At 42.3% G+C, this 12,461-nt stretch overlaps 1 protein-coding gene across 4 annotated transcripts in view; it reads right to left on the bottom strand.

Moving 5' to 3' along the window:
• Positions 1–11,475, bottom strand: part of LOC122675572 (interleukin 1 receptor accessory protein) — a 139,221-nt gene extending 127,746 nt beyond the window's left edge. For 2 of the 4 annotated variants that reach the window (XM_043874490.1, XM_043874492.1), the window contains exon 1: positions 11,295–11,475. The gene's annotated coding sequence lies outside the window, so the exon portion shown is untranslated. Of the gene's footprint in view, positions 1–10,402; positions 10,448–11,294 lie in introns of those variants that run through there. The other 2 variants (XM_043874493.1, XM_043874491.1) reach the window with 2 other exon arrangements.
• Positions 11,476–12,461: the final 986 nt, after the last annotated feature.

Genomic DNA, 12,461 nt, shown 5'->3' with positions numbered 1-12,461 from the left:
TCGTGAAGTGGAACAAGCAGAGATAAATAAAACATTGAGGGTCACTTCTTACAATCAAGGGCAAGGAATATGGAACAAGGAATATGGTTAAGCTTGCCCCAGCTCAAACTTGACTCTACAGCTGACTAACTCAGTGACCTTGGCCTCAGTTTTCTCTTCTGTAAAATGGTGATTATAATAGCACCTACCTCTTAAACTAATTCTGAGGCTTTGATAAATTAATACTTGTAAAGTTTACATTATTAGGAGACATGTATGAGCCTATGGATGCATGTGTCAGTAAAGACTTCATGGAGAAGTTCTACTTTTTGAGAGAAGAGTTAGGTACCATTTAGACTTTTAGACCAGCAAGAAGAAATTGATCTCGGGTAGAATTAAATTTGCCTTTCACATGTTCAGCCTTTAGGAGAGCAGATTTCAGAAAATGGTACCTAAAATCTCATAAAGAAAGAGCTCTAGGTCCAATGTCTTGGGGGACTGATTACATAAAACACCTACACAAGAACTGCAAAATTTCCAGCTGAATTGAATTGAGCAACAGTGCATACATATCCATTGATTACTTAGTGTATTTGGAAAAAATAATGATACCCTTTGAGAAAAAGAAAAGGAAACTGATTTTGCCTATTTAACCTGCTTCTTTTGTTGTTTTGCTGGACATTAAAATGGGAAAGAAAGGCTATGAATGACTCATCAGTGAAAGTAAATTGTATCCTCGTTTGTTCTAGGAACCTACCTGAGATCAGAACAATTTGTTTCTTCACCTTAGAAATAAATTCTTCCATTTTCCTTCACTCTCTGTTGGTTTCAAATATGTCAAACCTTAGCCCTTTCAGTAACTTCCTGCAGCATTTGGCATACAATCCAAACCCCTCACCTCGGCTTCTAAGGCCACTCTGATCTACTCCCTGCTGATCTGAGGACCTCATCCCCAGCCCTTCTTTTCCTCTCATCAGGCCCTGCCACTTTAACCATGACCAGAACAATCCTGGCTCCTTCTCAATCTTTTTCCTAGCTCAAACATCACTTTCTCAGAGATGTTACCCCTGACTACTCTACTTAAAACTGCCCTTCTCCAACAGCCTCCAACATTGTTGTTGTCATTATTTTCATCTCAGGCCCTATTTCCCCTTATTTCTTATCCTGAAATTATTTGTATTTTTTCTGTTTACTTATTTGTTATCTGTTTATGTGTGTGTGTATATATATACACACACACATATATATTTTTCCTTTGATATCTCTCTCAAACTATTCATAGTAACGCTAACATCAAGGAATCACCTCAATCACCTCTGCTTTCCAAGGCAATTTTGGATAATTTCTAAATGCACGTATATACACACTTATGTATACACACATATTTTGCACACATATAAATTTATATTTCAATATTCTAAATATATAGTCGATATGCTAATATACATGTACACATACATAGGCGAATATGTATAAGTGTATGTATATAGAGAGAACTGGTTATTTCATTATTTTATATTTGTTTTGTTGTTGTTCAGTCACTCACTCATGGCCGACTCTTTATGACCACATGAACTGTAATCTGCCAGGCTTCTCTGTCCAAGGGGCTTTTCAGGCAAGAATACTGGAGTGGGTTGCCATTTCCTTCTCCAAGTGTCCTTTTTGATCCAGGGATTGAACCTGAGTTTGTAATTCATTTACTTATCCATTTCCATCTACCTCTTTTTACTCTATGGGGATAAATAATACTAACAACTATAATTTATTCATTCATCATTTACTCATGATGCTATTTGCATCATTTAGGCAGATGCTATTTGCTAGGTACCCAGGATACAGAAGTGAGAAAAATAAAGGTCTCTGCCTTTGTGGATTTTACTCAGGTGGAAGTACACTAATCACTAAACAATAGACAATATATTAAATAGCATGTGGAAGCCAATAAGGTGATAACTATTATGGACTAAAGAAAAAGTTGAGCAGGGTAAGTAACATCAGGAATGCCAGGAGTGGGAACAGGAAGCAGGATGAGGGGGAATTTTTTAATGATATAAAGCAGTCAATGAACTTCTCTGATGGTCTAGTGGCTAGGACTCCCAATACATGGGGCCTGGGTTCAATCCCTGATCAGGGAACTAGATCCCACATGACACAACTATGAGTTCGAGTGCTGCAACTAAGGCCCAGAGAAGTCAAATAAATAAATAAAATAAATATTTTAAAAATAAAAAATAAAACAGTCAAAATATCCTTCACTGACCAGATACTGAGCAAAGACTTCAAGGAGATGAAGGAGCTAGCCATGTAGTTATCTGGGACCCCGAGTCCGAGAGGAAACAGAATGGAAATCATAGGAGGCCTTGCAAGGTATCTTAAAGACTGCCTTATACACTGAGAAAAATAAAGGGTGGTTACTTATGCTGGTCTGTCTTATGGGTACTTCTTAGATATTAACTTATTTAGTTTTAACCACCCAATGAGTAATCTACTTTGTTTATCTCATTTTATATGGAGAAGTTATATAACTTGTCCTGTGTTACACAGATGGAGCCAGAATTTGAACCTATGCAAAATGACTGTGGACTCTTAGAATACACTGCTTCTCAGTATAGAAAATTTTAATCTATCAATTCCCAGACTTCAGTACAGAGGCCCTAGGTACCTGCTACTTTAACAAACTATCCAGATGATTCAGATGTAGATGGTCCACACTCCACAATTTATCACTAGTCTAATTCCTCCTCCATCTGAAAACTTTCTAAATGTTTTAAAGTAAATTATCACATTTACTTCCTGGCGTTTACCATCTCCACTGATGGCCAAACTGGGAAAGATTTTCTCAGACCAGCTGAAGTACCTACTTGATATATTCCCACTTTTTATCTGGCTTTATCTGTTGAAGTTGTTGTTGTTCAGTTGCTCAGTTGTGTCTGACTCTTTGTGACCCCATGGACTGCAGCACGCCAGGCTTTTCTGTCCTTCACTGTCTCCCAGAGTTTGCTCAAACTCATGTCCCTTGAGTCATTAATGCCATCCAACCATCTCGTCCTCTCTTGTCCCCTTCTCCTCCTGCCTTCGATCTTCCCCAGCATCAGGGTCTTTTCCAATGAATCAGCTCCTTGCATCAGGTGGCCAAAGTATCGGAGCTTCAGCTTCAGCATGGTTTTATCTGAGTTTCATCAAAGGGGAGAGGCTGGGACTTCCCTGGTGATCCATTGGTTAAGACTTCACTTTCCAACCCGTGGGGTGCAGCTTCAATCCCTGGTAGGGGAGCTAAGAATCTCACATGTCTCTCGGCCAAAAAACCAAAACACAAAACAGAAATAATATTGTAGCAAACTCAATACAGACTTTTAAAAAAGACTGGGGAAAGGTTTTGGAGTAACAGTAGTGCTGAGTTAAGAGGGAGGAAAAGATAAAGAAGGCCTTTTAGGAGCCAGATATTAAGAGCCATGGACTTAATATATTTCATCTTACTTTAACCTCTGTAAGTAAATATATAGATATAAGTGTAGATATAAATATAGATGTCTGTCTAACTAGCAGATGGCTAGAACAGACTTTTTTACCATTTCACAGATGACAAAACCAAGTCTGGGCAGGCTAAACAATCAGTATTTAGGATTCAAATCCAACTCTGACTTCAAAGCCAGCCAGCTTTTCATTACCCACTTTATCCATTCAAAGCCCAACCCTGCCATTGTCTTACACTGGAATTGGAAAACAGAAGTATAATCTTCCAGAAAAGTGCTCTTTAGTATGTATTACACTCACAAGTGTCCATCATTTCTATAAGCTGAATGAACTCCTATATCTATTTCAGTGACAGCCAAGCTTCTTCAAATGGGCACTAAATTAGCCAAGAAGAAAGCAGAAAATATGCTCATAATGCGACAAACCAAATTCAAGCTACATATTTTATTCCTTTATTCCTTTGTATAAGATTATGGTGGTTAATAGGGACTTTCCTGTGGTTCAGATGGTAAAGAATCTGCCTGCAATGCAGGAGACTGGGGTTTGATCCCTGGGTCAGGAAGATCCTCTGTAGAAGGGAATGGCTTACCCACTCCAGTATTCTTGTCTGGAGAATCCCATGTACAGAGGAGTCTGGCAGGCTAGTTCATGGGGTCGGGTCACAAAGAGTCAGACACAACTGAGCAACTAACACATACTACTATGTGATTAATGGTGCTACAGAGCTTCCTTTAGGAAGAGCTTCCTTCCTTTATATATATGTATATATATATATATAAAATCTCTCTTTTCATTTACCAAACAATAAATGTCAACATGCCTAATCCAGGTGTCTGTTTACTCCTCCCACCCCAAAACCTGGATCCAGAAGGGGAAAACCGTTGCAGGTTGTGAGAATGTGGCAAAACCACATCCGTAAGGACACAGAAGGTATCTTTATGGATCTGCCTCGTATGGATCTGCTCACTTGTGATTCTCACTGAGGTCAAGAAGGCTGCCAGGTATCTGGATTTTATGACATTCCTCGTGCCATGACATATGTGTGGATGCCTCCATGGAACTAAGAGTATAGTTCTACTCTTAGCTTCCCATGGTGCCTCTAAGTCATCACTCTACAGGCACAGACTCACAGAACACCATGCCTTGGGAGAGCACCTCATCCAAATTCCTCATTCTAGAGGTGAGAAAAAGGACTCTCAGAGAAGGAGAAGCTACTGACCAGTACCAGGGTTGGTGGACTGAATGATCAAGGGGGAAAAAATACAGCCTTGGAGTTAGAAAGCTAGAGTCCAAGTCCCAGCTCCACTATTCACTGGTTGTGTGACCTCTGCAAATATTCAGCCTCTCAAACTCAGGATGTTAAATGATGCTGAAAACAGTTACTTTGGTTACCTCAGATTATTGTAAGAAAGAAAAAAAAATATGCATTTTGAGGGCTTAAAATTCTATAAAAACCAAAAACTGTTAATTTCAACCTAGGCCTTCTAGTCTCTAATACAGTATAAATTTGGATATGCACATGAATATCATTGCAGTTGTTAATTCTAATAAAGGTTAAAATTCCTACATACCAGGATCTTAACAAATGTTTTGGCATCTGGCTGACACCGACCAAAAGCTAGATGATATGTGTTTATTATCCCTTTCATAGATGATGAGAATAAAGTAGAGACAGACCACATAAGTTGTTCAAGGTCAAACCCAGGGCAGATGGTCTGATGGTAAAGCCCAGAATCTTACACAACCATAATTTTAGGTCACCATAGCATCTAACCATAACTGGCTTAAGGAAGGAACTGTGTTATCTATGAAAAGAACATTTTCAGATATCAGAGTTTATAAAATGACTGGTTCTCTTTTCTGTTGCTTTTAGCATTGATTGGGCAAAGAAGAAGCCTGTGTAATCATAAGGGCTTACATGCTGGACAAGAAAAAACCGCAGGCATCTCCTACATGTAAACTAGTCATAAAAGGTCATCCAATTATATCAAGTAAGAGCTGGACTTTTTCACCGCTCTTAGAAATCAAGATCAAAGTTCGCTGCAACTGCCCACTTCCCTGGAAACTTCCTACTTTCTTGCAGGTAATTCATTTATGTCACTTGACACTGGCCTTGCTGTCAATATATGCAAGCATGAACTTCAGTGTCATCGTTCACTGTGTTTGCTGCAAAATGCCATGTATTATTGGGATAAAAAAGTCTCTTTTTCCATGACTGAGCCAGTGATATTCAACCTTATTAAAATTTGTGACTCCTCATCCTTTGTGTGATTTTGTGACCACAAAATTAAAAAAAATAATAAAGTTACTTTACTAGTTTGTAGAGATAGCCTTTGCAATAATGAATGATATGATAAAGTATGGACTTCCCTGGTGTGGCTCAGCAGTAAAGAATCTGCCTGCAATGCAGGAGACCTGGGAGACGCAGGTTCAATCCCTGGGTTGGGCAGAACCCCTGGAGGAGGAAATGGCAACCCACTCCAGTATTCTTGCCTGGGAAATCCCATGGACAGAGGACCCTGGCAGGCTACAGTCCATGGGGTCTCAAAGAGTCAGACATGACTGAATGACTGAACACATGTAATAAAGTATGAGAAAACTAGAAAACCAATGCTACAGTACATGATATAGCATGAATCCATCATTCATTAAACTCTGCACATTTTGAGTACAGGACCCTGCCCTAGGTATGAGGCAGGATAAACCATTTCCTCAGCTGTTTAGGTATTCATCATGAACTTGTACAAGAATACTAACGGACAAAATATTGGCCAACAGTAATAAAAAGAAAATTTTTTAAAAACTTATGATTACCATAGAGACAGAAAGAATATGTTACAAGCATTTAAAAGGGTCTCCAAAACTTGGAAAAATCAAGAAAAAATTTGAATAGCAGGTTTGGAAAGAAAAGTAGGGGAAAGGCGATAGTAGTTTAAGGTGGTGTGGTGTGAACATACAAGAGGAGATATTGATAAATCTAGCTATGTGAGTCCTCAGGTCTTATGGTACAGTGTCTAATAAACACTGGAGAGTTGACCAAAGAGCTGTGTGCTCAGACACACAGGTTCTAATTCTCACTAACTGGATAACTGTAGGCAATTCTCTAAGTCTCTCAGAGCCTCAGTTCTTTCATCTGTAAAAGGCAGACAATAATATAGATCTGAGAGTTATTTTTATGCTTAAATGAAATGACAGAAGTACATGCACTGATGAATGCTGATTTCCTTTGCCCTCCTCTATTTAACCAGAAAATAGGTTTCTTGGCATAAAACAATCAGGGTATTTTCTCTTCATTCCCCTTTCAATCTTTAGCCTTGACTTTTACAAAGAGATGTGGTGATAGAATTTCAGAGTTGAAAGGAATCTTAGAGAAAAATAACAATGCATTGCAGCAGAAGAGCCTTAGAGATTCACTAGACCAGCTCTCTCACACTTTAGGCCCAAAGGTAATGCAGCTTCCCCCAGCACAGGCAAGATAATACCAGGATCAGAAGATGGGATGGGGAGGGGTGGGTCATGGGTCTCAGTTCAGGTCCTCAGTTCTAGTCCAGAGGCTGCAGAATTTCAGGTCTTTCCTAGATCTAAAGTAAAAGGGAAAGATGGGTCTCAGCAGCGGTGCCTCTTTGTGCTATTTGACAACAGCCTGCTATGTAACCTCTCTGAGTCTCAGTTGCCTCAAAAGTACACAGGATGACTATAAGGATTGAATGATATGATGCTGGTAAAACACTTAGTACAAGCCATATGGGGATCACTAAAAGCAGATCACTAAATGATTTAATCAAAAATCCTTAAATTTTGATTTTCACAACTGAACAAATTAATAAGTTAAAAGAACTGATGGCAGAAGAAAGAATTAATGTATAGCAAATACCTCTCATGAATGAGGTGCTGAGACAGACTCAAGCTTCTAGGTAAATGTCAGTGTTCCTGTTTTCTAGCTGAGGAGACTGAGGCACATCTCAGCATAATAACTTGCCTCAGGAAGACTAGAAGACTCCACACTGCCACAGCTGCTAGAGCTAGTCAGAACATGGTCAGACCAGAAGGAGGTCCCCTAACAACCTTGTCAATGTAAGCTATGCATGCTCACTTTCAATAAAAAAAAGGAAATGAGTAGCTAACCTGATTTAATCCCCCCAAATACCAGATACTAAATGTTCTGTAACCTTCCTGTTCTTTGGGGTTTCTGTTTCTCCCACAGAACAATTTCCAAAATGGGTAGAGCACAGTAGGTGGCTCTCTTTAATATTTCACAGGCAAGGCAATAGTGACTCACCAGATCCTACATCTGTGTCATCAGCAAAAGCCTGACAAAGTTGAGCAACAAATGAAACTGTGTGTATGTCAGAGATAACCTTTAGCTTTTTCTTCTGCTTCTTCCTCTGATTTTCTCCAGCTCCTTTCTGCTTTTCTAACTGTGCCAGGTAAGATGATGCTGACTGCCTACCTTTTGGCTAAAGCAAACATATGCTTCCAGATGCCAAAAGCAAGAAACACAGTGTTTCTCCCCTAAATGTATTTGCCAGCCGGTCTGCTTGCTGCAAAGCAAAGAAACCTGAAGTCTCAACAGATAAATGGCCCTACTGTCTGGGCCAGAAACAGATCTGTTCATTTTCCTTCATAAGCCTGCAGCCATCAGTTTCCACCGGGAAGACTGAACCCCAGACCAGTGATCAGCATCACCAGCCAGCAGTGGTCTTTCCTATAAATGCTGCCTCTGCATACTGTTCACTATATCCCACCCTTTCCATCCTTGGAATTAGACAAAAGAAGAGAAAAATGCAGTGGTCACTCATGGCATTTATTCCTTAGTCTTCTTAAGGCTCTGAGTATTAGCACGAGGATGGCTGAAAGAAGAAACCATCCAGAACAGGAAGAAAACCATGACGTAACTCTGCACTTTATATCTTCATGGTACCCTTCTGCCTAGGAACTGAAGGTGTACTGCGTCAGATACATGTGAGCAGACAGGCTGCCCTAGAGGTTCATCACTCTGAAACTTCTTCTCCTGACAGCTGCCCCACAAAACTCTACAGAGCATAGTTCTCTCAGCAAGTTACTATCCTCTTCAGGACAAAATGGATACCCTGAAATCACCAAAAAAGTAAGGTCACCCTAACAAGTGAAGTAAATTGCTACCGATGTCACTGGAGAGATGACACGAAGTGACAGGAAAAGCTCTCCACTAGAAGTCAAAAGATGTGAACTGTATTTCTAAGGCTGAAATTTACTAACCACCTGACCCTTGACAACTTCTTTCTCTGACTCTCATTCAATTTTCTTCTCAATAAATTGAGATCAGCTAAGAAGAGATATCATTTAATGAGCACCTACTCACTACACTCATTTTACATTATCTGACTTAATTTTCTCTTTATATGAATCCTTGGGGTAAGCATTTTTTTCACTTTAGAATGGGGTAAAACAGAAACTCTAAACAGTGAGATAAATTGCTTAGCATTACCCAGCTACATAGGAATTAGAGATGGAATTTGAATTTGATCAGAAAACTGGCTTTTTTCATACTTTATCATATCATCGTATTATCCTTCCACTATTACTACACCCATTAACACATATGGAATACACTGGAAATTGTAAAGGCATATATATACATATACATATACATATATATATAACAGTCTAGATAAGGAGAAAAGGTATAACTGAATAACCTTTCTTTGAAAAACCAGAACTAAAAGGAGTCGGCTTTCAATCTCCCATCCCCTTGTTCTGACCTTATTTTGAACATTTTCCTTTTCCCTACAAGTCCCCGGTCTCAGGCATGCGTTCAGATGTATCCTGGCCAGCTCATCACAATGCATGCACACGGAACAGGCTGACAGAAGCAAGCATTCCCATCCCCTGCAAATTCCTTGTGTGGGAGGTACCTAAGGGGACCACCAAACCCTGTCCTTTCCTCCAGGTGTGTCACACCCCCACCCTGCATACTTCAGTACTACAGGCATATGCAATGGAGCGTAAAGCAGGCAGCCAACTATAAATACTGGATGCTCAGTTCAGGGACTTACAGCACAGCCAGGAGATAATAGTAAATAACTGTATGAAGTCAATCAGAATAAAATCAATTGTTACATTCCAGGTGGGGGTATATAAGGGACACTACTTCATGTTAAAGTACCAATAATACCAATAAAAAGGATGACCAGAGAGGGTGGACACATATGGATGTTTGTGTTTATGTGAGGTTTGTGTCCAGAGGGACTGAATTTAGGAGCATCACTGTATAATCCAAAAGAAATGCATGTAAATCTTCTTGTTTTCCTATACTAGCTGAAAAGTATAAAGCTGCTTGTCTGACCTGAGACAGCAGGAATAAAAGGTTTAGAATAGTCTGCAACATAGATGAAACTTGTAACTTCTCCTCTTGTCTTTCTACCTCTCATCAAATTCAAGACCCTCTTTGCCAATAAAGGCAGCCTCAGATCAAAGTTTCACAGAACTGAGGTTTGACCTAAAAACTAGCAGGGAATTGGCATCACTGAGAAACATTTTATATTCCAAGTCAAGCATCTACGATCAAAGTCACATGTAGAGGGCATTCAGAAAACACTATAAAAGAGCTGTTCAAACTCCAAAGAAGGAAACACCACAACATCCAGATTAAAAAAAAAAAAAAAAAGTCACTCTATCTGAAAAATCAGCTTCCTAAAAAACCCACTGTCTCCAAGGTTAACATGTAACAATATTTACAATTGCTGCCATCAATGTCAAATTGACCAGGTGCCAAGTCAGGCACTGTGATAACCATGCGGTCTGAATTACCCCGTTTCATCCTCCCAAGTGACCGAAGGACTCTTTGTGACCATTAAAATCTCCATTTTACGGCTGGACCAAAAACAGGCACACACACACACACACACAAAAAACAAAAAACAAAAAACGAAAAAACGAAACTAAGTATCAAAAAGACTGAATAACTTGCCCAAGTTCACACAGTTAAAACGAGGCAGAGCTGGAGAGAAAGCCAGGTAAATCCTCCTCAGCTGGTAGCTAACCTGAGATCCTGGAGCAGAGCAGTGTTTCAGGATTTCACAACTAGGGGGTGGAGGCAAGACAGGCTGGGCACCGGCTCTTAAAGGAAACGGCAGAAGTTTGCTATCATGTTTGTGATTTTTCTGTGCAACTCAACTGCCTCCTTCCTTCCCAGGACTTAGCAGTGAGAGTGGCTATGGTTCTGTGAGGTCACCTAATCCTATATGAGAAGCATCGTTATTTCCCCCAGGACCACTGGCCCCGCTTCCCCTGTGGCTGAAGAGAGCAGGGTACCAAACGGGGTGACTGGTGCTGGGACGTCCCTCACCTCTCCACTGACCCCACCAAGAGTCTGACAGACCCCCCTCGGCGGGGCATGTTTCTGAGAAAACAGGTCGGGAAAGAGGGAGGGAAGCTGTAAGCAGCCTTTACCCAGGCTGTCACAGGTCCAGGCTGGAAGCGACGTGATGCCCAGTGGCCACGCTGGGATACACTGCCCCCATCTCTCCTCATGGTTCACAGCAGCACTCCGGAGAAATCAAGACGGGGGTATACCAGGGTAGATCCCTCAGAGCTGCGAGAACGGTGTAGCGACGCGCAGCCCTCCCGTAACGGCGTTACTTAAATGTTTACAAAGCAAGGATGGGACTGCGGACAGTGGGTTCGAGTCCTGACCCCAGCACTAACCAGCTGAGCGACCTATCCCAGCCGCTGCCTCGCTCTGTGCCTCAGTTTGCCCTTCTGTAAAACAGGGTTGAAGGAGAAGATCTGTCAGAACCCGTCCACGCTGAGATTCGGTAGGTCGGTGATCCCACGAGCCCTCATCACCGCACCAGACTCACCTTTCTTGGGAGGAAGAGAGGACGTGGTGAAGGCGGCGGGAACGAGTGCAGGATCGCCCAGCTCCGAATCTTTCGGTGCGCTTGGCCAAAGCCCAGCCCCGGGGACCCCGATCCGGCCAGTCTTCCCGCAATGAGCCTCTTACTTTCCGCCGCACTTTCTTTTTTCCCCCTTTGGGGCTCCTCCCCTGCCGCTGCGCGATTGGCCGCCGCCGCGCGGCTCCGGCTCCACCCGCCTCCTCGGCTCGCCAGCCACCCGCGCTCCGGGCTTCCAAGAGCTGAGGCCGCGGGGCGGCACCCCCAGCAGCCCCGCCCGCGGCGAGGAGGAGCAGCGCCCGGCCCGCCGCCCGCCAACCCGAGGCGGCGCTAGGCCCTTCGGTGCCCGGCCACCTCCTGGGCAGACTGGAGCGCGCAGAGAGCGAGAGCGTGGGTCCCGCAGCTTGGCACGACGCCAGGCGCTTCGGGTAGATGTGCCTCTGCCTCACACAAGAGACGTACACTTGCGCTCACTGCAAGATCCTGGTCTCATGGTCGAGAACGCTGTCACCCTGCCTCTTCCCGGCTCTGTGTATTTAACTCTCTGCTGCACCAAAGCCCTGAGTCTGTGCAGAATTTGCGCCCCCATCGTGTGCCAAACCCAGAGCGCTACAGGAAGAAACATACTCGACCTTGGTGGTCCGGAGCCCCTGCTCCGCTGCAAGTAACAGTCATGGGAACAAACTATTGCTCATGACAGCAAAATGAAATCTGTATTTTCCACTGGCGTGTACTGGTGTGCCTAGCAAGGTGCCTGGCGTAAAGTTGGCACTCGGTACATGTATACTGAATTAGTGAATGAATTAAATAATCGATATAGAACCAAGCGATCGCAAAAGAATCACTCCTTTTCATTCACTCCCTTTTCTCCAGATTTCTGAAAGAGCCCTCAGCCAACTTCTCCCACTCTAGATGGTAGTCTGTGTAGTCATCCTGAGCTTTACAATGACTGTCGACTTCTTTGTTCAAGAACCTTGTTCTCTATTGCTAGTCCATCACCATTACTTCCTGGCTGGCAAGGCCCTTCAACACCTTTCCTCACTTCTGAGACTCCCAACAAAAGCCGAGTTGACTTGTCTCTTCACGCATGTTTTACTGTACCACATTTATGACTTACCTTCTGTTCTTAGAACT

This window comes from Cervus elaphus, chromosome 19 (assembly GCF_910594005.1).
Source record: "Cervus elaphus chromosome 19, mCerEla1.1, whole genome shotgun sequence".
Taxonomy (NCBI): Eukaryota; Metazoa; Chordata; class Mammalia; order Artiodactyla; family Cervidae; genus Cervus; species Cervus elaphus.
This window is presented reverse-complemented; position numbering and strand designations above follow the sequence as displayed.